The 26,621-nt window shown below is 38.5% G+C and overlaps 1 pseudogene; it reads right to left on the bottom strand.

Annotated features, from left to right (window-relative positions):
* LOC110586931 overlaps positions 1 to 26,621 on the bottom strand; it is a 115,199-nt pseudogene that overhangs the window by 87,956 nt on the left and 622 nt on the right.

The raw sequence follows: 26,621 nt of genomic DNA, 5'->3' as shown, positions 1-26,621 counted from the left end.
TCTCTTTATACAGAAAGTAATACAATAAGAGTAGCACCTTAAAAAAAGGCACAGAGGCACCTGGGTGGTCAGTCGGTTAAGTATCTGCCTTTGGCTCAGGTCATGATCTCCAGATGCTGAGATAGAGCCCCACATTGGGCTTCCCGCTCAGTGAGGACTCTGATTCTCCCTCCCTCCTCTCTTTTTTCCTCTCTCTTTCTCTCCCCTTCCCATCACTCACTCTCTCTCAAATAAATGGATAAAATCTTTTAAAAAGATGGCAAATCCGACCATATTGGGCTGTTTTTTCCTAAAGAAGAAGAAAAAACAAAACAGAAGCAAGGACATCATCTAGATATCACTTTTTGAGAGGATTACTCAACTTTTGCTTCATTCTGTACTGAGTGGCTACCATGGCTACTGAGAGAATTCTCTAAATGGGTAGCTGCTTTCATGGCTGCTTATAGTTTAGCAGGGAAGCTAGAAAGAAAATAAGTAAACAGAGAAAGCAAATAAAAACAAATTATATGAGGCTATAAAGGAAATGAAAATTGAGATATGATAGAAAGAAGCATCCGAGAAGGTGACAGTGAACTGTGTCCCAAAAGTAGAGAATGAATTGGCTATGGCGAAAGTATGGTAGCTGTGTACGTCATCAAGAGCAAAGAGATGGGTCATATAGAGTGAGTTTGGAGAAATAAGGCAAGATTCAAATTACTCAAGACCTTGTAGACCTAAGGGCAAAGGAGAGCTATTGAAAGGGTTTGAGCAGGGGGGTAATATGGCCTCACTTGTGTCAGAGAAATATGTTCTGGCTGATGTGTAGAGACAAGTCAGAGAGGAAAGCAAAATAGTAGTTCAAAAGGAAAATTGGCAACTCATGCAAGACCAAGATCTCAGAGAACTAGAGAATTGGAAAGAGGAGTGAAAATTTTAAGAACCCAGGGCTGCAGCAACTCTGGAAAATGCTAATGGATTGGCCAAAATTCCCCTAAGGAAGCACAGCCAAGGAGGCAGGAAGATAAACTAAGGCCTGTATGTTAGGGGGAAGATTCATGGGTCCCACATACTAAGACACTCCAAGTACATTAAAAACAAGCCATATTTTTAAAAAAGCCATAATATCTCATATTGTATAGCACTTTTAAATTTACATATGTATTGCCTACCTGAACCCTCCCAACAGCTCTGCAAAGCAGATACAATGGTTATCATTCTTGCTTACAGATGAAAACAAAGAACTGATTTAGTAGAGGTATGATTCCCAAGACAATGACAAGAACAGCCCAACTAATGCCATCATCTAAAGACCACTAGACCCTACTTCTCTAGCTAGATTATTGAGGACTGGAAACATGTCTTAGATTTACAGACTTTAATACAGTAGTTTCTCAACCAGGACTTGTTGATGATGAACCTGATGCTGTAGTGAGGAGATTGAATTGTAGTAACTCCTTTCTACTCTCTAGTCCAAAAGTTCTCCAGGTGTGGTCCCCAGACCATTAGCATAAGCACCACCCAGGAACTTGTTAGAAATGCAAATTCTCAGGTCCTTACCCCAAACCTACTGAATCAGAAACTTTGGGGGTGGGGTCCAATAACCTGCACTTTAACCAACCCTCCAGAGGATCCTGATGCAGCTCAAGTTGGAGAATCACTGTTCTGGTGTAATGTTATTTCCACTGACAAGTAAAGGGGAAGGACAAGACAGTGGGGAGCCGAGAAAAGAATTGAGGATAACAGTCTGGAAAGGCAAAGGCATCAGCACACAGAGATACTGGGAGATATAAAAAAGGAGAAAAGAAAGGCCTTTGGGAGGAGGGAGGAACCCTTTCTTGTGCCTCACTGGACTCCAATAAGTTTTAGTTCACATCTACAGCATTCCTGTTTAGGCAAAGGGCAAACTTCTTGGTGGCACCTGTTACCTTATAGGATAGACATTCACAAACCTTAAAAGAAAAAAAAGGAAGAAAAACAAAAGCTCCTGCAGCCATATTTGTACCACATAGCGCTGCTCCTTCTGGGTTTGACAAGGGTTGGATATTTGACTCAAAGTAGACCAATCACATTATAGTTCCCAGAGCATAAGTTGGAAATGAGCATAAAGTTGGATTGGAGACAAAGGAATAGTGGGTGGGCTTTCTGTTCCCTTGAACTAAGAGACCTAGTGAACATCATACCATGGCAGCTACATTAAAGCTGCATATGCATATATTCGAGAAAACAGCTCCCCAGTGGAGGTAGAAAAAGGAGCCCAGTACACATTGAGAGAACAGAGAGGTCAACAGTTGTGTGGCTTCTGCAACTTTCCTGTTTCTGTTTTCACCTCCTATCCTAGGCTTCACCTCCTATCCTAGAAGTAGGTGAGCTACTTCTGTAGAGTTCCAACAAATGCTCCATTTTTACTTGTTAGAATATTTTTCTGCTCCTTATTGCCAAAGCATTTCTGTTATCTGGGAGCCAAAAAGCTAAAATTTTACACTTATGTGAACATTGATTTAAAGTCATGAGGAAGCCTATGTTGCTGAAGAAATGGGTGACCCATACTGCTTTGTCACAGCAAAAGAAATAGCCCCTACATATTTGTCTAAGCACCTACGTTTATATGTGGTTCTCAGACCTAGGAGCAGCAGTTATAAAAAAAAGAAGAAAATAAATCGCAATAACTTTTCTCCATCTCTTGCTCACGTGAGTTGAAAATGGCCTAAGCTAATAATAAAGCTTCCAAATTTCCATTTCTTCAGCAGAACTTGAATGCACCTGGAACTCTCTTTCAAGTTAATAGGAGACCTAAATATAAGCTGGCTATGCAAAGCAGCACAAAAAGTTGGCGCTCCATCACAAGTGTTCTCCGTATGCGAGCCCTTGGAAGGTGTGGTAGAGCAAGAGCAAGGTGTTAATGCTTAATGTTCAATTTCCTTCTTTTGTAGATTCAAACTGTACCCACATGGTCTCATAAAATGCTTAATTCAAATTTCTCTGAAATTGAAAAGGCAGGATTCTTAATTACCTTACTGTGTGGAAAAAACCTATAGAAACCCAAAGCAAATTATATTTTGGAAGTGAGGATGATGGATTACAAAGGTCAAGATTAGTATTTTTCTTCCTGAACATATATTTAGGAGATATATTCCAACAGTTTATTTACCCCAAAATCTTTAAAGAGCACTTTGGTTTGGTTGGTGTCTTTTTGCTTTTAGAAGTCTGACACATTTGTCATGCATCCCGCTAGCTATCTAACAGGTAGCTAGAGGTTGGTCCCATCGACAATAGCCTTCTTTTTCATCAAACTGTAAAATTTCCTTGCAGATAGAATTTCTAATTTCATGACTCCAAAAGTAGTTGGGTCTTGGGCACACCCAAATTTTGAAACATTCTATAGCCTTCAAAATGCATCCCTATGACTATCACTATAGTTATTACTCATTCAGTATATTCCATAATGTCTTTATTAAGCACCTATCACATGCCAAGAATTGAGCTGGTTGATCACTTTACCCCCCAATGAGGGAGACAAAGGAAAATAACAGAATGCTAGAAGTTTCAAAATGGACTATGGCAGCACAGTGGCAGGAACAAGGTAATGACTTGTTTATGGGAATTAAAGTGTGGATTGGAATGTGTTTTCATTATTGAATCCATGTTAATCTGAGAATTTGGGTGCATTCATCTGGCTGAGAATCTACAGATGTCTGAGGAATTCGTGAAGTCTGGTCCACTTAAGAGTGTTTGGTCAACACTTTGAGTTTGGCCAATAATCTTAAGAAAACAAATGTCAAAGGACAAAAGGCATCTTATTTAGTAATTAGGATAGTTTTTATCTATAGGTGGATGGTTAAAATGCAGAGTCAAAGAAATAAAATGAGTGGGCAAGAGTGTGGGTTTGTACAGGATGGTCGAGAGATAGCAAATGTGACAGGTGGCTAGATCAAAGACCCCCCTTGGTCAAATCGCATAGAGCTTTGGCCATCATGTGAGGCAGATTTGTTTCCAAGTCTAAGTCTATGCATTTGGTGCAGGGAAGGAGAAGAGAGAGTGGGGGGGGGGAGCCGGGGATAAACAAGTGTGGGATAAACAAGACACCATTTCTGGGAACGTTGATTTTACCCAAAGATTGGGGATTTAAATGTTAACCAACAGCCTGATTCAGATAAAATATGAGACTTACGACATTTTACACTTGACACAGTCTCTTTGGAGCAATTTGTTTAACCTGTCACCAACTTCCATCACACACATTTAGCAGACAAACACACACTCTACTAGTCTAACTTCCGTGGCCACCGATGGAAAAGTGTGAGGTTTTTGGCAGAATAGTGGCATGGTCAATGGGATATCTTGGGAAGATTCATCTGACTACTCACCACTATGATTTAACTATGGAGACATGAGACTGGAAACAAAAAATGTGCAGGGAATTTGTCAGTAATCTAAATATGAAATGAAACAGACCTATATATGAGAAGCAGTGAGTATAGCAGAAGAAGAACCCATAAGACATGGATTCAGATACTGGAGGCAGAGGCCGAAAAAAGTTCAAAGTTCTGTGATGTGGGGCTTTGTTGCTTAAACCTTGCTAAACTCTTGAAAGTCCACCAGGTTCCCAAGTTGCAAAACTGCATTCAGTTTAATGCTCCACCTCTTTCTGGTTTATTTTCGCTCTGGGATCTGCCTAGGAAAGTTGCATATGCTTCATTCATTGAGGTACATTTTGAAAGGCTGCCATGAGAGACCAGAACTCTGTTTTCTATGTCTGATGAGCAGAGCAGCCTGAACCCACTGAGACTTCATGTCTTGTTCTTTCAGCAACCTTGGCTCAAAGCAAGAGGGGAGCTGTTTTGTTGCTCACTATAACACAGGAAGCTATTGGAGCCCTGGAAGGAGATGTCATTAAGGCTCTTTGTGATCCAGGTTATTGAGCTTCTGGGTCACTCAGATGCCCAGAGATTCTGAGGCAAAGCCTGCATTCTGGACTGTTTCAGCTGTGAAGCTGTGTGCAACAACTTGCAACTTCCATAAAACTTTCAAAGGTGGCACTTATGGGGTGCTGTTCAAGTTGTCTTCCTGGGGGTAAATGCTTTTCTTAATGTACAATTTCAATATGCAGTTCACAGTTATAAATAAAGTAACAAGGTTGAAAGAGAGAAGAGCACGGAGGGAGATGGAGATAACTAGAGAAGAAGAGATGCTTAAATGATCACATATTCATTTAATCAGAAAACTTCCTTGTAGTTAGAGGTCTCTAAACCTTCCATAGCTGCAATACTTTCTTCCTACCAACAAATTGAGCTTGGGTTTCTTGAAGTGTTTTCTGTAGAGCAGCAAGAAGCCACGTAAGCCAAAACCACAATAAGCTATTCCAACACATGACAGCTATTGGGGCTTTTTGGTGAAGAATGGTTGATATAATTAGGATCCATTTCTAGTAACTGGCATGCCAGGCCAGGGGCAGAGGGCACTTTTCTGAATGGGGAGAGGAAAGCCAAAGGCAACTATTAGAACAGACTATTATACAATTTTGAGCTAACATATGGAATCAATAGCCTACATGAGCAGCTGTGCTTGGCTGTGGAAAAGCTTGAAATAGTGTAGTGGCACTGTAACCAATAAAAGGGATTACTGACTAAAGAGAAAGCGTGTGTATGGCGAGAGGGGCTCCAAAGCAGGATTAAGAGATGCATTTATTCTCAAGCAATAGGGTACTAGGAAACCGTGTCATGGTTTTCTTCTTGATTGACAGTAGAAACAGAGAAGAGCCCAGCACTGGAAAAAAGGTTTGAAACCAGGGCTACGTGGCTGATTTCTGACTCCAAGCTCACGAGTAGTGCAGAACACTGGCCCTTCCAGAAATCAAAAATAAGCATAAGGAGGCTTTGCGAACACACTACGCAGCCTGGGTGCGTTCTACTATCCACCGGAAGTACTGAGATCTCTTAACATATCCTAAAGTTATACATGATGAGGAAAGAAAAACTGGAAGAAACGCAAGAACCTAGATTATCTAATAACGGAGTAATCTGCTTCCTGGGAACGCAGCTTGGACTACTGACACATTTCACTGTTGACAAAGAGAAAAATACCCTTATTGATGCTGCCGAAATACAACATTAGTTTTGCGTGTTTTATTTATTCACACGAACATTCATTTGGGAATCAAATAGCTTGGATTATATTCTCTATGTGTGCCATGACTTCTGATGGATGGTCTCATTCCAAAGAGCTTACTCAATCCCTCCATTTTGCCATCTGTAAAATAGAAATAATAATACCTCTAAATAACCGGCAAATTTACCAAGATGGCAAATACGAATATAAGAAGCTATGGAAAACATTTTAAATTTCTTAGAAAGGGAACTGACCATGCATTTCAAATATCATATGTATTATTTCTAGGAATAATAATATATGTATGCACTGTCCTTCTATATTAAATAACAGCTATCTTTTTCTTTTTTTAATGGTGCTCTTTGGTCTTGATTAAAGTGTTCAAAATAATTTTCATTCTTTAAGCATAAAATCTGCTCCTGTCTAAGCTGAGATAGAAATCATTTGCATGACTAATGACTGTCTGAGTGGGCTACACTGTGATTTAATAGTTGTTGTTTTGTTGTTGTTGTTTTTTCTGTGCCTGTTGAGCGAGACTCATGCCATGTCAAACCAAGAACTCTCACTCAAATAAGAATCACATTTTTTTACCAAATGAGGTGTTTTCCTCACTCAAACAAGCAGGAAGCTCTGCACCTGTGTTTAAAAATGCTAAAACTCAGAGGTTGTAAGCACACTCATGAGTGAGAGAATATTGCCCATGTTCCAGGGCATCCTTGATCCTCTCCATCAATTTTCTGTTGGTTTCTTGCCTGAAGCCATCAGTGAGGAACCTCATAAGCCCGAAAAATACTAAACACCAGAGAATTGGTAAACAGGTTGTTAACAAATAATTGAAACTCCCATTTCCACTGCCCATTCGGCAACTTTGTTTGCACATAATTACTCCTCATTGTGCACCTCTGAGGCATGGACAGAGCACAGAGCATCCGCACAATTTCGTAGGTAATTAAAACATGGCCATCAAATCATAAATTACTAGAACAAAGGCTGAGAAGTCCCGGTCATGGCCAAGATTCTAATCCACAGCTTCAGACCCATCCTTATCCTGCAAACACACTTTGTGCCTAGCTCTTTAGGGCCTTTGCGGGATGCTAAATACGTTTCACCTTGGCTATTAGAGCTAAGGGTGCATTTACTCCTTGGAACAGTATTTGATCCTTTTTGATGTGATGTATGCATGATCTGCAGCCTATGGCAATGAATGCACCTAAGGATGAGACCCACCTGAAAGGGTCCTAGCACTGGGAATTTGGAACAAAACAACCCAAGTGTTTGTCCAAGGATACAATAATAACACACCCACAAAAGGCCCATGCCGCATTACTGACCTCTTTCTTTGCTGTGAAAATACCTTATTTTTATGTAAAAAAGAGAAAGAGAGAAAGGGTTAAGCTTTAATAACTATTTACTCTGATTGGGGCACTTTGCATTGGGTTTATAAAACTCCTACCTGTCCAACTTCATGGTTTTCCTGTGGGTCCTCAGTTCCTTTTGGACTCTCAGAGAACAACCATTAAGTGCAAAAATGTTTTGTAGCTATAAAAACACCTAATGCTAGAGGCTGAATGTTTTTGTACTCCTCCAAATTCCTATGTTGAAACCTAATCCCCTATGTGATGATATTAGGAGGTGGGGCCTTTAGGAGGTAATTTGACCCTGAGGGCAGAGCCTTCATGAATGGGGTTAGTGCCCTTTCAAAGGGACCCAAGAAAGTTCCCTTGCCCCATCCGCAGTGTGAGGATACTGTAAAGGCTGTCTATGTGCTAGAAAGAGGACCCTTGTCATATACTGACTCTGCTGGTGTCTTGATCTTGAACTTCCCAGCCTTCAGAACTGTGAGAAATAAATGTCTTTTGTTTATAAGCCACTTAATTTATGGTATTCTCTAATAGCTCCCTGAACAGACTAGGACATCTAGTACAACACAGGCACACAATGAGGTTTCATTCCTTCACACCAGTTCAGATCACTGAGAGGCCATCACATGACAGTCACGGTGCTGGAACAAAATAATGAAACACGGAAAGCATCCCTGCCCTCAAGGAGCTGATAGTCAGGTGGGGCTTGTTCTGTAGCTGAGATGATGCTGACTATATCATATATGATTAATCTGCTTTGTTTTGTGTTTTTTATCATGTAAATCAGCAACTTCTGAGCAGGATGCCTTTGAACACATCCTTTAAGCAATTACATTAAAATATTAGTTTTTGATAAATAAATAAAATGCTAGTTTTGGGGTTTTTTTGGTTTGTTTCTTGAAGAGTAGACTTTGGGCACTTGATGAATATCTTACCTAATATTTTTATCTAATATTTTTTTTCTTCCAGTGACTTTGATGTCCAAAGGAAGTGGGGATTGCTAAATTAAGTGGCTGCCATGAGCTTTGAGTCTTCTGCAAGAACTTCTCAGCACATTCCAGACTACTTGCAGCTCTGACTCTAACTTCTACAAGACTTCCTGCTTCTCTTCCTGCTGAAATCCCAAATCTCTTGGAGTCAGAAACCTATGTATTGGTTTAACAAATATTTATCAGGTACTTACTGTGTCATGTGCTATGCCGAGTTCTACAGAAACAGAAATGGACAAGGGAGCAGCTGACCCCAAAGATGTTCCTGGTTTATAATTCTCTATAGTTTTTGTAGTGTTAGCACAAAGATCTCAGCTCAGTAATACTGGATAAACTGAGTTGCCCTTAATTAAAAACCTTTGTAATTCCAGAGTTGTGATATAAGACAAGGAGGGGACATGGTGAGAGTCCTGAGGGAAAAATGATCTAGTTACTCCAGCACTTGAACTTGGAATAAAATCTTCAGCAAGGGATAAACAACAAAGGAGAGGATTTGGTCTCTAACTCTTGCCAGTCCCTGAGTTCTAAGATCAAAGGGTTACCCTGTTTGAAGCCCATATGTTGTACTTTCTTAACACTGTTAAGTGACAGAAGGGGGAAAACCTCATACACTTTAAGAGTAAATATATTTTTAAACATTTTAATTGTTCTCAGTGAAAACTGGATCCACTCTAATGATAAAGCATCATCATTTCACTGATCATTAAAGCATTTTATGAACATATGTAAAGTAAATAAGTTCCATCTTAAAGCTATAGTAAAAGAAAATGAAAAGAACAACTATATAGAACCTCTTCCTTCAAGGACACACCATATTTTTACCTGTTCTTTTCACTTATAGATTTAGCAATAAAGGTTTTTCTAGGGAGATGAAAATTATTTGTAATCTCACATTATAGTTTTGCATATTTAAAATACTTAAAATGCAAAGATAGTACAACTGTTGTTCCATATACATTAGAAAAATTGCCAAAAACACAAGAACATTAAAAATGAACAACATCAATAATTTCTTTGATGTCTGTTCTACTTATATTTCAACAGTGACAATAAAGTAGACCATGAGAGCTAATCAGAGTGGACCTTCCTAATCCCAGGCAACTGGGAGCAGTCTTATTATAGAAAGGTTACTATGACTTACTCCACAGTGTTCTTGAATTGAGGATTTTTAAAGCCACTCAGCCACTTTAAATGTGCTATATTGGTGCACCTCTCTGTGGGATTTCTGTAACAAAGTTAAGTATCTCTTAAGTTCTATATAAAACACCACCCAGTTTCCATAGAAAAGTATTGAACAACTGATCAGAAGACTGATTACACATATGCACCAATTTGTTCACTCAGCAAATGGGTGATAGGATTACAAATATGAATAAGTATGGTCACAGATCTGAAAAGTGCAAAGATTAGTGGGCAACTGGTATGTAAATTGATAATTACTATGCAAGGTGTTAATCTGTGTGGGAGCTCTACAAACCTGTAAAAAAAGTCCTCACTGTGTAATATTGAATCTGAAGCAATTTATTTGATGATATAGAATTTTCAGCAATATACTATCCTAATCAAATTTTCCTTTTTGCAATATTTTAGGTGTTTTATTCATACAAATAATACATATCAGAGAGATACATGTAGTATCTTGAAAATTTTTATTTTACTTCATTTAATTCATGATTTTATTTTCTTTTATCATTTATCAAATCTCAGCTTAAATTGTTATAGACTAAGGCTCTACCTGAGTATTTATAGAATGTAATATTTAGCATTTCTTGGGCACCTACCATGTACAAGTCTATGTTTAAAATGGCGACAGATACATTGATACAGAAAGAGGACCTTCTCTCTATTTTTTTGAGATTTATTTATTCACCTGAGAGAGAGAGAGAGAGCAAGAGAGAACAGGCAGAAGGAGCAGCAGAGGGAGAGGGAGAAGCATGCTCCCCACTGAGCAGGAAGCCTGATGTGAGGCTCAATCTCTGGACCCCAGGATCATGACCTGAGCCAAAGGCAGATGCCCAACCTGCTGAGCCACCCAGGTACCCCACCTTCTCTCTATTTTTAAGAGTTCTTTTAACTGTAATAGGACATAAACCTGTTCACAAGATTACAGTTAAGGGTGCCTGGGTGGCTCAATCAGCTAAGCATCTGCCTTCCACTCAGGTCATGATCCTGGGGTCCTAGGATCAAGTCCCACATCAGGCTACCTGCTCAGCTGGGAGTCTGCTTCTCCCTCTGCCTCTGCCCCCACTCATGCTCACGTGTACGTGCTCACGCACTCTCTCTCTATCTCACAAAAGTAAATAAAATCTTAAAAAAAACCAAGATTATAGTTAAAGACATATGAACATATACATTTAATTTTGTTATCTTATGAAATTCAACTAAAATTATAGTAAAGGGATTGTTTTTTTTAAAAGGACAAAAAGAATAGGAAATAACCAAAAGCAAAAATAAATAGATAAACAGGAAGATAGATAAATAGATACAGACATCCATACATAAATGCTGGAAAGCTGAGGATGAATAATTTGACTTAGGTCAACCTAAATCAAACCTAAGCCAGCAACAAGGAAAGCTAAGAACAAATGAAATTTACAGAACAGAATACCCAAATGTTTCAGGAATTTGGGATAGCAAGTACCTCTATAAATTTATAGAAATTGTTTTCAAATAAGGAGAAATGACTAAATGCTGCTTCAGAAGCAGTCCAGCCTCAAATACCACTCTCCCACCACATTTTGTCAGACTTCTCTCCCTCCTCTCAGCCTAACTGAACACTGGATATTTAGTGTCTAGAGTAGTTCTCTGTTCGGGTGAATAAGACACCATGATAGTGGATTTGAGAGTTGACAGCTGAAAGCATGGAGCCATGAGTGAATACAGACACAACAAATATGTGTCCCCCTCCCCCAAGAGGAGCAGCCAGGCCTGTATCATCCAGGCAGGGGTCTTCACTGAGGAATCTAAGACCCAAAGAGAGTGGTTCTCAAAGTTGACAAGCTCCACCTGTGTGATCACAGTTTCCAATTTAATCCTCATTTTTAAAGATATAAAAATAAACCATAAAGTTTAACAGACATTAGAGGAAAAACATTGACATAAAAGTAGTGACTGATACAAATAAGGCAACAACAACAATTTGGAGAAAATTAGGTTGTGCAAGCAGAAGAAATCTCCCCCCCCACAAAAAAGCTATTCTTAATACCAGAAAAATTCAAAAAGATATGGCATCTAAGGAAACAAGAACAGAATGCTATTAAGAAGAGACAATGAGAAAACAAACAAAAAAAGAACTCTCAGAAATTTTACATGTCTATACAAAACTAGTCAAAAGAAAAAAATTCAATAAAAGGATTATAAGACAAAGAATTTCTGTGAAGTAGAAAAAAGGACAAAGAGATAGAAAATACGAGAATAAAGGACAAAAATATTAGAGAACCAGCTCAGGAAATCCAATATCACCAAAAACAAAGTTTCTAAACATGCAGAACAGAAAAAAGAAAAAAAAAAAAAAAAGGAAGGAGAAAATCATCAACAAGACAGTTAAATAATGTTTTCCAGAAGTCAATGGCACAAATTTTCATGTTAAAAAAGGCTACAAAGTCCCTGGGACAAAGACTAAAAAAGAATAAACAATTTGATGTGTTGCCATGAAATTGTGATAACAGTAGAATAAAATAAAATATCAAAAACTACCAGAGAGGAAAAAACAAAAGGTCACACAAAAAGGATCAGAAATCAGAATGTCCTTGTAATTCTCCCAATGGTAAAATAGAAAGTAGAAAACAAAGCACCAAAATTCTGAAGAACAATTTCCAACCTAGAATTCTATACCCAGATAAATTATCCATCATATGTAGGGCAATATAAAATTTTTTCATGCATGGAAAGCTCAATAATTTACCTTCCATGCCCCTTTTCTGAAGAAACTGCTAAAGCTTATACTCTGATCAAATAAAGGGACTAAGTAAAGAAAGAAAGGCCATGTGGTGGGGTGGTCATAGCGTGAGGTGGGACTTAGTATGCAAACCTGGGCAAATTGCTTTACCTCCATAGACTTAGATTTCCATTTCTATAAAACAGAGATAACAATAGATAACACAACATGCTCATTATGGGATAACCTGAGATACTGTATAGTACTCCTTAATTGAGTCAACATTTTGTTAATATTGATGATACATCCCTTTTCTTTTTAATAAGTCTTTCTTTTTAAAGTCCTTTAATGATTATTATTTTATTAGGAAAATTCCTCTAATAAGCATTATTTTACCCTTCAAAACCTGGTTTCAAGTTGAAATTATATCTCAATCTATCATACAATAGTATTCAAAAGTGCCGTTGTATTAATGAATCTCTTGAAAGTATGTTCCTTCAATGATGAGAGTCATTTATGTGTTTTAAAAATATTACACATGAATTTTATACATTAACTAGTTTTTGTTTCGTTTTGCTGTTATGATTGAAATCCATCCTGTTTTCAAGGACAAAGTCCCCAGGATGTATTGCATAACAAGACTCATACCAGCTTAATTTTTTTTCAATTTCTCTTTTTTACTGGAAATATTATGAAAAAAACATCATGCTCAGAGCTGAATACATGTTTCCGTTACCCTTCCTTTCTTTTTAGTTTTTTCTGGAGCCTACTTCAGGATATTAGAAATGAAAATGTAATAAAAAATATACAAAAGACAATGTGTTTTTCAAGGAAATTTAATCTATATGTTCTGATTCATTTCCAATTAGATCATCAAAAGTTACTTTATGGGGACCATTTTAAATCTAAGGAGACTCCTGTGCCATTTAAGCTTTATTTTATTTTTATTAAAAAGTGCACTCTCCGTTGCCTAATATAAATTCACTCTGAAGTCTGCCACAAGCACCATTCTGCTGCCCAAATAGGTTTTAAACTGGGCAGATGGTGTGAGCACTCCCTCCTCAGGGGATTCCAGACCACAGTTTGCATTTCATGCTGGTACAAATTTCCCTTGGCGAGCAGTTTCATCTCACTTGATAAGTGAATGTCTTTTCCAAACATAGGAACTTAGAGCTAATTGTGAACTCCTCTTGTTTTTGTTTTGCCAGACACTTGAACGCAGACACATCCCTCATTCTCTGATAAACACCCTGTGTCACTCATTCCCTCTCCGGAGGTCAGGCGCACAGTTGCTGGTCCGGGGAGTTATTTGGGAGTTCCTTAAGACTCCTGCAGAGTGCCCAGCCACTGGGAATGCTAAAGACCCCTGGTCTCTATCCAGATGCACCTTCCTCCAGTCCTCAGGGTGCTGGTTTTAGAATGCCTAGCTACTCTGCTTCTTACTCCTCCCCTGTCCCAGGGGATCAGGATCTCCGAAGTTATTTGTATATAAAGCAAAAGGCAGAATCCAGTAGTCTCACAGAGTCTGCCTCGGATATGGTGACATTCAGAGGACCGAACTATAGGGATTATAGTGCAGACATGGAAAGAGATCTTTGGCTTCGGCACTAACTAGAGTCATCCACTCTCCCTGCCTCAGTTTCCCTTTTAGTAAAAATCCATATACAGTGTTCTCATTCTCTCTGTATTGTTTTTAAGGGCTTTATAATACTTTTAAAATCATGATAGTACTATTTTTGTGCTGCTTTAATGTTTGCTTCAAAAAACTTCTGTATTTATTATTACACTATACTTGAAGAGAATCTGGAAAACTGTCCATTTTCACTACAGGCTGGCCTCGTCAGCATTTCATGTACTGAACATCTCCATCAAGTTATACTTTTGGATATGTGAAGTACGATGATAATTGAGGAATTCCAAATATCGTGCACATCCTCAAATTATCATAGTATATTCTGTTCAGTTTTGTCACTGAGTATATCTTATCATATGCTAATTCTTTGAAAGTTCTTTGAAACCGCAGAGGCTCTATGTGGTGATTCTCTCATGGAATAGAATTTTGGATTAGATAGATCTATTACTTTGCTGCCTCCATAATAACTGCAGTAATAACAGTAATGAGCTAACATTTGTGGGGTATTTACCACACCCCAGACATGGAGCTGAGCCGTTTACGTGCTTTATCTCCATGTATCTGTCACACATGCTGTGATGGTGACTCCTTTTTAAGTTTCATGGAAGACAAAAACAAGTCCTGTAAAGTTAAGCCATCAGATAGTTTGGATTATTGTTCAGCAAATATTCTCACCATCCCACCTGCAATGGGCAGAATGTATTTCCCCTGCATATTGAAGTTGGGCCTGGCCTCAGGATTTGCTTTGGAACAGAGGAAACTAGGCTTGAAATGTGGCTATCTCAGGGAGCTTGTCCTGTTGGGCATCTGTCCAACCCAGGCATGCATTCATATGCCTTGCACGCTTACTAGGTGTCATGCACTGAGACAGTGCATCTGCAGCTCTTTATAGACGTTAACTTATTCAAGCCTGGCAACAGCCCCAGTACACAGATGAGGAGATGGAGGCATATGAGCATAAGTAACCCACTAGTTTATGTAACTGTTAAGTGGCAGAGCTGGCCTTAGTCTCAGGGAGCCTGGCTCCAGAGTAGACACATTTAATCACTACGTTGCTGCTCTTAGATTGGTTTTTCCACATGCAAAAAAGCCTTGCAAGAAAACCGAGAGTTACTTTAAAAACGGGGGAGGGGAAAAAAAATAATAAGATGAAATCAGAGAGGGGGACAGATCATCATAGACTCTTAGCTATAGGAAACAAACTGAGGGTTGCTGGAGGGGAGATGGGTGGGAGGATGGGGTAACTGGGTGATGGGCATGAAGGAGGGCATGTGATGTGATGGGTGTTATATGCAACTGATGAATCACTGAACTCTACCTCTGAAACTAATAATATACTATATGTTAATTAATCAAATTTAAATAAAATAAAATTTAAATATACATAAATACAAAAAATAAAATAAATAAATAAAAACAGGATCAAAGTATAATGGGTTCAGGGCTGAATCTGACCCTTTTTACATGGAAGTCACTCTGAACCTCAACATTCTCATCAGTAAATGGGGATATTTACAGTTCCCTGTACTGGGGGCTGTTTTGCAAAGTAATGGAGGTGATGCGCAGACAAAGAAAATCCAGCACATACTAAATACCTTAGCTATTATTATGACACAAGTGTAATTTAATAAAGTCCTAGTGCAAAGCACTCTGCTCATGCACAGACTTGCTCACGCTCCAGGACAAATCCTCCTCCCTCCCCCCACTTCATAGCTACCATCATATAACTAAATGCATGGAGCAGGTATCATTTTGTACTCCACTCTTAGATTTGTAAAAGGGCTTAACTCTGTTAGGAACTACTGAGAAATCTTCCTGTGAATTTCCAATCTTTCTTTATATATCCATGGAAACTCGGTCGGCTCTTTTGGCAGTGTTATCTGTGCCTTCAGCAGCCCATTAAAGACCAGCTAGTGTATCTGAAAGTTCTTTTACTCAATCAATGAGCTTGTTGCCATGGCAGGCTAACACGAGGTGCCATTGATGATGACTTGATTTCCTCTCGCATCTGAAGTGGAAAGGGAGAAGACAGACTAAATGAAATCCCATCCATCTTAATGAAATACAATTATATTCTCCTTATTAATCATTTAAGAATCAATATGTCTCTTTTTGGTGAACCTCACCAGAATTTGTCATTCCATGTCAGGCCTCAATACATCTTGTCTTGTAGTGATTTTTATAAGTTCAGTCACCTGTGTCCCAGGGTAAATAACAGTGTTTTCTTGTACTGCAGAGAGAGGGCAGGAACGGCAGTGACAGGGTGGATCGCAGAAATCCCCTCCGAATGTTAAGCAGCCTGCTGAATATTGCCTTCATGTGCATAATTTAAAAATGTACCTTGTTTTATTTTTAAATAGCATGAAGGAAAATGGATTACCACAGTAAGGGGCTTATCTGAGTACCATTAAGAGAGAAAAACTCTTGGGTATTCTCACCCATTGAGTACTATAATCTTGCATAGGCTTATCCATATATTATAAAATATACATACTGATAAATATATATATATAGAGAGAGAGAGAGAAATGAGAAAGAATTTCTACAATATAATATATAGACTATCACACCATACATATGATGCATCAATGTAGCATTTTCCTTTACTATATTCACCTATAAAAATTACTATTGTTGATACCTTTTTAATGTGGATTGTGAAGATTTGCTCATCCTGTGGCTGCCTAATAGCCATTGTGTTATTAATGAGAACAAAGAAAAAAAGAAGTGAGGAAAGATATCAAGAAAAGGCAGCAGAGACAGAAATTCAGCAGGCAGGGAAACAAGTGAGGAGAAATAAGCTGTTTTAAAAATTAAGTGGGTTGAATGAGTGAGAAATAAGTGGGTACCTGGTTTCTGTTTCACTAGGGGATTTTTGTTATTCATGCTAACTTTAAGTATTCCTGAACCTTTATTAATGAGGAATTGTATAATCTGAATAATCTTCAGAATAGATGGGAAGGACTCTGGGTTTTATATACAGGTAAAAAACGTGAACACAGATTGGATATTTTTCACATTTAGCATACCTATGTTCTTTATATCTATTTTTATCTGCATCTTTACCTGTATCTGTAGTCTTAACAGGACTAAATTCCTTTCCTTTTATGATTAAAAAAAAAAAAGCTACAGTAAAATAATCTCTTCTGTTTTCAAACTTGGAGCTTTATGTGAAAGATTTGAAAATAAACACCTCACAAAGAAACATCTTTGTGGCTGAGTGGCTCCTCAGAATCGCCCTCCATGAACAATGTAAATGCAGCTGCCGGAGCATGACTCCAGTGCCCCCGGAAGTCAATAAACTTCGAGGTCAGTGATTTTAAAAAGTAGCTCAAAAATCCCGAAGGATTGGTGCAGTTGGTTCAGTTACAGCTGTTGGTCTTGAATATGTGACTTTTATGGGTCCCATACCAGTGACTCTAAAGGGTCCATGAAATACTTCTCCTTTCTGCTCTTCATTCACTATTCCATGAGCACCCAAACTCACTGCCTAATGGCACTAAGCTGGAGAACATGAATCAATAAGAGTGAATTAGTTCAATTGTACCATTAGTCCATTAGTGATCCGGATCAAGGAAGAAATCCAAGAAACGTGTGAATAAAACAATGCAGAATGCCTCTGACCTTTCATTCCCCTTCTGTTGCCACCTTCCAACTTCCCTACAAAACATGGAGGTGTTCTGTCCTTCTCTGATTTTCCTGACTACAACTCCTGGCCTCAAAAATGCTCTTCTTTCATGGTTCTCTCTCAAATTCATGTTGATAATAGATATGTACTAGATAAGAAGAACAAATTTCATCTCGGAAAAAAAAAAGACATAAATTATAGGAGAAAAGAGTCTTGGAAGTGGTGCTCTAAGGTCTGTGCTCCCGCCCCTACGTTTGATGGACACCCACAGCTCTCCTCCAGGAAGCTCTCTTGGATTTCTTTGAACAAAAAGGATACCAAAAACCTGAGTTCACCACAGCCTTCCTATTGGCAATCTACAGAAGTCTATAAAAGAGACTTGGAAGAAGTTAGAAAAGGAGAAAAAAAAATGGCCTTAGAATTGAGTGATCCTAAGAGGAACAAATTTGGAGTCCCCTTATAAATGATTCCACTGGCATTTATGGGGAGTGCTGTGCAAATATTTAGAGTTGGATTCAATCTCATCAATGGGTAGTGAAATGCAAAGTTTCAAAAAAGAAAATTAATTTCTTAAAACATGTATTTTTGAAAAAAATTGCTCACTATGCATTTTTCTCTTCAGTGGCTAATTTATCCTCCCGTACCTCCTATGTGAATCCCTAATCCCTCAGTCATAGGTGAGACAAGAATGTACCACCTTCTGAAAAACATCATGATTAGAGGAAAGGATCTTCTCGACAACTTCCCATAGCCTGGACAGAAATGTTTTTTTGTTGCTGCCCTTAGTGGGGGTGGTTAGTGGCTAGTTCATTTTATCGCACCAGCTCCATGAGGCCAGAGACTGAAATTTGTTTACCTCTGTACCCAGCACCTGGTTAATAGTACATGCTGATGATTTAATTAACAAATAGCAAACTAGTCCATGTCAGGCATTAATGAGTACAATCCCTATACAGTGGACATATCCATAATCAGCAACACTCTACACTCTAATGTGGGACAATCCATGTGTTCATTTTATTTTGTTTTTAGTATAGACACAGCTAGCCATAAAGTATTAAGATAATTCTAGATCTCCATTCCCAATTGACAAGAGAAAAAAGGAGAGATGTTCCGAAACTCCAGTATCCACACACACACACACACACAAAAATCCGAATCCGAGAGCTCTCTCTTTTATTCTCCATAATCCCAAACTACCTAACTGCTTTATTTGCAGGGTTACAAGACTATGGCTGGGATCGTTTTGCCTTCTTCATGGTACCCGTCATTGCAACTAAAGAGCATGAATTTAACCTACAAACAAATGTGGTGTTGTTTTCCGATGGCCCCAAACAATGAAGGAGGCTTTACAATCGTGAGTGGTTGAATGTGGTCAAACAGGTCCTTGTTCATTGTCAGTTCCCTCTATTCTCAGGTTTTAGCACACATGCAAGTCTTCTTAATCCACAGCTCCAAAATCAAGATCAGTGGGAGAAAATCCAATTGTCTAGGGTCAAAATAAAAACATTTTTCAAATGCCAAAGAAAGAGAACAGGGGTTTTCTGCTTTGATGTTAATACCATGCCTTTTGTAGTTTTCCTGTTTGTTTGTTTTCATCTTCCACTGTCAATAGGGCACCAGATTTTATAGGCAGCTTAACACAGAACAGATGTTGATTAAAAGAGATGTGGTTTTGAGTGTGACATAAAAATATCATTCTCTCTTGTCTAAATGCTACAGCCTTAATGGCTTTAATTTTTTTATTAACTGATATATAAAAGAACAATACGTATACATTTTATCTTAACTGAACCATGCGCAGCTCAATAGCTAGACCATGAATAAGGCAAGAAAAGTTCACATTATAATATTTTTAAAAAAACACAGAAAAAGAGAAGAAGAGACATTTTCTACTTGTGCAAATGGCATGTGTTTTCTGGCCAAGGCTCATGGCATTTTCATTTACTTTATAAATATAACCTGTTTATGGCAAAAATAACACTAAATGCATTTTTTAGATTCATCTTTAAATATACTCTTAAGCAGGGTATTTCTTCTATTTTAATCAATGATGGCATTCCAAGAGCAACATTTGGAAACAATAAATCTGGAATAAATGTGACAAAGATAAAAGTAAAGTAGGAACTTGAAAGAGAAAAAGAAAAGAGAAAAGCTCCAATGACTTTATACACACCTTTATGCAAGGATTAAAGAGAGGTTGTATTTGGCACAGTTGACCATTCAGGTGCTAGAGGCATTTCCAAGCGACTGAGCCAAGAAAATAATGCAGTCCTACTTCAGCTGATAGAGGCTTGAAAGCTTTGATGAGTAGATGAGGCAAGATACCTGACCTCAATGGTCCATGACACCAAAATAAATGGATGTGGACAGCAAATTTTGCACACTTGGAACCAGAAATCCTGCAAAAGCCATAGCCAAGTGCCTATGTGATCAATATATTTGCAATGCCTGACATGAAACCATATGCCACATACGTTGAAATGTTCTAAACTCGGATCAGAAAAGAACATAACATTGACTCTCATCTTTTTTGTGTGCTGTGAGACCACATCTGGTTTTTTTTTAGATTTGTTGGATAGAAGAGAGCTTATTTCAAATAGTTAAAGCAGAATCAATGCCAAAATGACCAATTTGGATGAATCTTAGTTTAATAATTCCATTCTATCAGTTTTCTACTTAGAGTATGAAAAAAAAATTGCAATCCACAAGACTCTAGCATAATTCTTTCCATTTGCCTTGTCCTTACTGTAGATACTTTATTTAAAATGATGAGAAGGAAAGATTATATGTAATATTCATCCTAAAGCAATAAACTGTGATAAATAGTATACTTGGGAACATGCTTTCACATTTCAAGGTAGGATCCAAAAGTTCTAGCTTTGAAATGTGCAGAGCAAAGCCATATTTCAAAGGGCCTTGCAGACTATATATATAGATGTGTTTACACACACACACACACACACACACATATTTTTTTTTTTTTAGTCAAGGAAGAAATATAGTCTCTTTAAAGGAAGAAATATAGTCTCTTTAAGTTATTTTGGATATATCCTTCAAGTTATTTAAGGTCTTAGTTTTCTTTTTTTCTGGAACACTTTGGAGATAATTATAATCACTATTTTTTTGGTTTTCATTTATTGAAAAAATAAATCTTTCCTTTCAAAATGAAATTGAAATGACAAAAATAAAGCATAACCTTCTCTGTGCCTCAAACTCTATCAAGAACTGCAGAACACCACTACAAATATTCCATTGCCATTAGCTTTCCATGATTCACATGTTGGAGGGTCAAGAGAATGAGAAGACTAGCTGCAGACTGGGAGAAAATAATTGCAAAGACATATCTGAGAAAAGATTGTTATCCAAAAAAATATAAAGAACTTTTAAAACTCAATAATAAGAAAACAATAAAAAAACTGATTAAAGATGAGCAAAAGTCCTACACGAGACATCTCACCAAGGAAGATATGCACATGGCAAACAAGTATATGAAAAGATGCTCAACATCATATGTCATTAGGGAGTTACAAACTAAAATGGCAATGAGATATCACCACACATCTATTAAAACGACTAAATCCAAAACACTGACCAAATCCCATGCCGGTCAGGATGTAGAGCAACAGAAACTCTCACTCACTGCTGGTGAGAACGCAAAATGGCACGGTATACTTTGGAAGACAATTTGGCAGATTCTTACAAAACTAAACACACTCTTACCATGTAATATAGCAGTCATGCCCTCTGGAATTTACCCAAATGAGTTGAAAATTTATGTCCACACAAAAATCTGCACACAGATGTTTACAACAGCTTTATTCATAATTCTCAAAACTTGGAAGCAACCAAGATATCCTTCAGTAAGTGAATAGATAAATAAACTGGGATATATCCAAAAAAATGGAATTATTTTCAGCACTAAGAGGAAATGAAAGGACACAGAGGATACTTAAATGTCTCTTACTAAATGAAGAAAACCAGTCTGAAGAGGCTACATATTGTATAATTCCAACTGTATGACACTTAGGGTAAGGCAAAAAAGATCAGTGGTGGCCAGGGGTTGAGGAAAGGGAGGGATGAATAAAAGATTCTTAGGGCAGTGAAACTATACCATGTGATACTGTAATGGTGGATGTATGTCATTATACCCTTACCAAAACCCGTAGAATATATGACACCAAGAGTAAATGCTAATGTAAACTATGGACTTTGGGTGATTATGATGTGTTAATAGAGGTTCATTGATTGCAATAAATGTAGCACTCTGGTGTGGGATTTTGATAGTGAGGGAGGCTGAGTCAGGAGCATATGGGAACTCTGTATTTTTTGCTTCAATTTTCTGTGAACCCAAACTGCTCTAAAAAATAAAATGTACTAAAAAAATGTTAGGGGGAATGGTGTAAAGATGATTGTATGTGGTTATAGCAGCTTGTCATCTCAATTTTGATGAAAGATTTACAATTTTATTGTGTTGCATCACAAATAGAACAATGACTTATGTTTTTTTTTAAGATTTTACTTATTCATTTGAGACATAGAGATACAGAGAGAGAGAGAGCGAGCATGAGCAGGGGAGAGGCAGAGGGAGAGGGAGAAGCAGGCTCCCCGCTGAGCAGGGAGCCAGACGTGGGGCTCGATCCCAGGACCCTGGGATCATGACCTGAGCCGAAGGCAGACGCTTAACCATCTGAGCCACCCAGGCGCCCCAATGACTTATGTTTCTTAACGTGGATAGCTGATTCCATGCACTTTTGACAGTTCCAAAAAATAGTTTCTCTATATCAATTGTTGCAAAATATTTTCATTGTTTATGACCACCATGAGTCAGTCCCTAACTATGAACCCTAACTACCCAGAAGAAATAGCTAATAACAACTTTGGATAAGTGGAAAAATAGTGCTGTATTTTCTAATATAAAGGACTTACAGAGTCCTCTTGAAGTTTCAACCAGTTGTTGTAACTGAACTTTTATAGATAGAGATTCAGAGCTGCTGCTGCCAGAAGCTGCACAAAGGGAAGAAAAAAGGAAGACATCGGAGAGGAAGTACATAGACTTTGGCAAGTTAGAGAATCACAGAACGTTTTTGCAGAAAGGACTCTGGGAGAGACGCTGGGATCCTCTGTGAAGGTATCTTTACAGCACTTGGAATTTCCTTCAGAGGATTCATAGAACACTAGAAACTACAGTGGGAAATTTCATTTGCATCTGAATTTGTACAGGTTAGGGAGAAGAGGTTCCCTTGCTATTAAAAATCTCAAAAGAGTCCATGATGACCTCAAGATGGTGAGAAACTACTGAGATCCTTGCTGGTCCTGATTTGCAGAAGCATCCTAGAGACAGGATAAATACACTCCAAGTCACTAGTGTTTATATTGGTATTTAAAAAGGTTGTTGTCTTTTTCATAATCCGAGTAACTGATAAAATGTTTGAAGAATAACAGGAGAATAATAGGAGCTTAAATATTATAGACATATTATTTGGATATATGGTACCCACTCTTTTTTTAACAAATACAATACTGCCCAGAAAATATTTTCGATAATGTGAATCCATTTGGTGTAAATATTAAATTCTCAAACATGTTGCTAGAGCCTGAATATTTACGTCTCTCCCAAAGTCACACGTGGAAACCTAATCCCCAACGTGATGGTATTTGGCGGGGGGCGTCTTTGGGAGGTAATTAGGTCATGAAGGTGGAGCCTTCATAAATGGGCTTAGTGCTCCTCCACCCCTTCTGCCATGTGAGGGCAGCCAGAAAACAGCCATCCATGAACCAGGAAGTGTGTCCTTACCAGACATCTAATCTCCCAGTGACTTCATCCTAGACCTTCCAGCCTCTGGAACTGTAAGAAATAAATTTCTGTTGTTTATAAACCACCCAGTGTATAATATTTTTGTTATAGCAGCCCAAACAGACTAAGACACACGTATTCTTCATTCCTCAGTTATCAGACTGTTTTTCCTCCATAAATACAAAATGCTCCGTGAGTGTAATAAAGTCACATAGATGATAACATTTAAGAGCCATCAAACATTCCTTATGCCCCAGCCCACCTGCCACAGTGCTTCCAGGATTCCCATTTCCCCTTTAATATTCCTAATGAGTTAGGCAGTATGTTTCAGTTTGTTCTTTGAAATACAAATTTCATGAAATTCTTCAGGACAAAGAAGTTTCCTATCAAGTGCATTTAAGACACCCCTATCTGAAGATTCCTAGCATATGTACCTATACTAAAGGCCCTAACAATATCTGTGGTCAAGATATTTCACAAAGTTTAACTAAGTTTAACCCATCATTTCTTAAACCTATTCAAACCTTTTATTTATTTATTTTTTAACAAAATGCCTAATGTAGGGGTGCCTGAGTGGCTCAGTCGGTTAGGCCACTGATTCTTGATTTCAGCTCAGGTGATGATCTCAGGGTCCTGGGATTAAGCCCCTGGACCACCAGCTCCCTGCTCAATGGGGAGTCCGCTTCTCCCTCTCCCTCTGCCCCTCCCCCCCACTCTAGCACAAGCTCTCTCTCTCAAAAAAATAAATAAATAAAATCTTTAAAAAAATGCCTAACATAATTTGAAAAACGATGAACTAAGGAACAAAAAGATCCCGATAAAATGCAGCCATTTTATCTGGAAGAGGGACACTATAAATTATCATAGCTATGAATACTTTTTAAAAGTCACACAGTAAGACACTGCAGGGAAGGGACCCTGAGGGGAAAGAAATCAGAAAAGGAAGTTTAGTCCTTTGCATGCTAGATATTCATCATGAGTACTTCTCACAGCATCCTGGGATGAGATGTGTGGACAGTGATTCCCATGGAGATTCAAAAGGGCAGAAACACGTCTGGTGGATGTATGAATATGCACAGCCCCATCCCTACATCCTCATGGTCCAATTCAGGAGCACAGTTGTGGGGTCTGGAACCTTGCATTTAAAGAAGCACCCCAGGGACTTAGAAGCAGGTGGTAGGTCGACAAGCTTTGAGAAACATTTGAGGATGAAGGAGAGAGAGAGAGAGAGAGAAAAAAAAAAAGGAAGGATAGAGAAGGAATAGCAAGAACTGAGAAGAGCTGCCTTATTTCTTCTACTGCTCAGGAAGTTCACGCATAAAATATTTCCTGGGCTCAAAGGAGCTGATTCTGGGTCGCTTGCCTTTGTCTGTCCAGTTCCTACCTGGCTGCAGTACACTCTTCATTCCAGCCTCAGTTCTAGGTGATCTTTCCAAGATGATACAAAAGCTCTCACATGACCCAGTTTATTGTTACCAATATTTTCATTTAAGCACTTTGATCAATACCCTACAAGTCTATTAAAGCATACAAATGCTTTCTCAGGGAGACCCATGAAAGCCCCCCCACTCCTTTTTTAAAACTTATTTTTTTATTATTTTTTAAAGAAACACAACTTTTCCAAATTTGTGCATCCTTCTGATTCTGGTTTTAGAAAGGAAATGAAATTTGTCACGCCGCCATACATCATTTCCCTCACAGTACAATGTCCCATCTGTGTGTCAAGTACAAAAGAAAAGCATTTTGTGAAAAATTGCTAAAGAAGTAATGATTTTTGTCCTCAACTCTTTGTTTTGCCTTTCAATAAAGAGGGCGACATGTGCCACAAATGATGTATTATTGTTTAGGTACGAGCCCAGTAACACAGTGCATAAGCAAAACCATGTTTCACAGCAGAGAAACTATAGTTTACTGCCCCTATGGCTCTGATGAGAATATAATGTTCTACAGTTTATAAATGCTTTGAGGTCAATACATGATTTGCTTCAGCTTGTTCATCCAATGAGCAGGGGATCCAAAAATATATCAAGCTTTTAGACAGCCCCCTGGAAGCTGGGCTGAGGCAGCCGTGATGGAAAGGTTCCTTGGAAGCCCCTCTGTCAGCTGGAGATGAGATAATTAGATCCAGGTAATACATTGGAGCCCCAACAGGGAGCCGCCAAGCAAACATGTCATCTTTATGGGCCTTTCTTGTCCTGCACAGTGACTGTGGCCTCAGACAGTAAAGCATCAAGGGATTCGTCGACGCCCAACAATGCCCCGCTGTCACTCAGTCACCCTCATTATCTAGGGGACGCTTCCACCTACGGAAGCCCACGAAAACCAAAAACGAACCATCAGGAGAGGCTCTTTGTAATTATTTTTCTCCATTTCTCTGCTATTTCTTTTTTTTTCCTTTTTTTTTTCCTTAACAATATACCTTTAGTAATATATTTGATTTGAGACTTTTTTTTAAAAGATTTATTTACTTATTTGAGAGCAAGAGAGCTTGCGCACAGGTGAGTGGGGGGAGGGGCAGAGGGAAAAAATCCTCAAGGAGACCCTGCTGTGCGTGGAGCCCAACTCAGGGCTCGATCCTAGGATGCTGAGATCATGACCTGAGCCTAAATCAAAAATCGGACGCTTAACCAACTGAGCCACCCAGGCGCCCTGCGACTGTTTAATGCAAAATGTCCATATCTTACTTAACATGGTTCTCGCTTTGGGGATGCTCTTTGAACTACAGACAAAATAGTTTCAACTCCCTGAATTCCATTTAAGAAACCATGTTTCCCTTTCACCATGATTTCAGTTGGTAGTCATTGTCATTCCCTGTCTTCATGTTATTCATACAACAGATTCTTATTGAGGGACTAGAATTAGGTCAGGCACAGTGCTAAGCTGTGCGGATACAGAAATAAGATGAATACACTGGACCACAGCCACATTGAAGGAGATTTTACGGTCAGATTTTGTAAATGAGAAATTGATTACATTTACAATGAAAGAAAAGTACATGGTGCTTGCCAGGAGAGATTATAATAGGGGTACTTCATTTCTTTGAGGGGGCAGGGGCTGCTTTTCTGAGGACATGATCTCAGACTGAAACCTCACGTTTAAAGAGTAGGCTTTAAGTGAAGGAGGAGGGAATGATAGTCCATGGATGGGGGGGAACTCTATTTAACAGAGATAAAGCCATATGCAAAGGCACAGAGGTAGGAAAGGCTACCACCACCACTGGCATCATCACCACCACCATCACCACCACCACCA

This window comes from Neomonachus schauinslandi, chromosome 8, assembly GCF_002201575.2.
Source record: "Neomonachus schauinslandi chromosome 8, ASM220157v2, whole genome shotgun sequence".
Classification (NCBI taxonomy): domain Eukaryota; kingdom Metazoa; phylum Chordata; class Mammalia; order Carnivora; family Phocidae; genus Neomonachus; species Neomonachus schauinslandi.
This window is presented reverse-complemented; position numbering and strand designations above follow the sequence as displayed.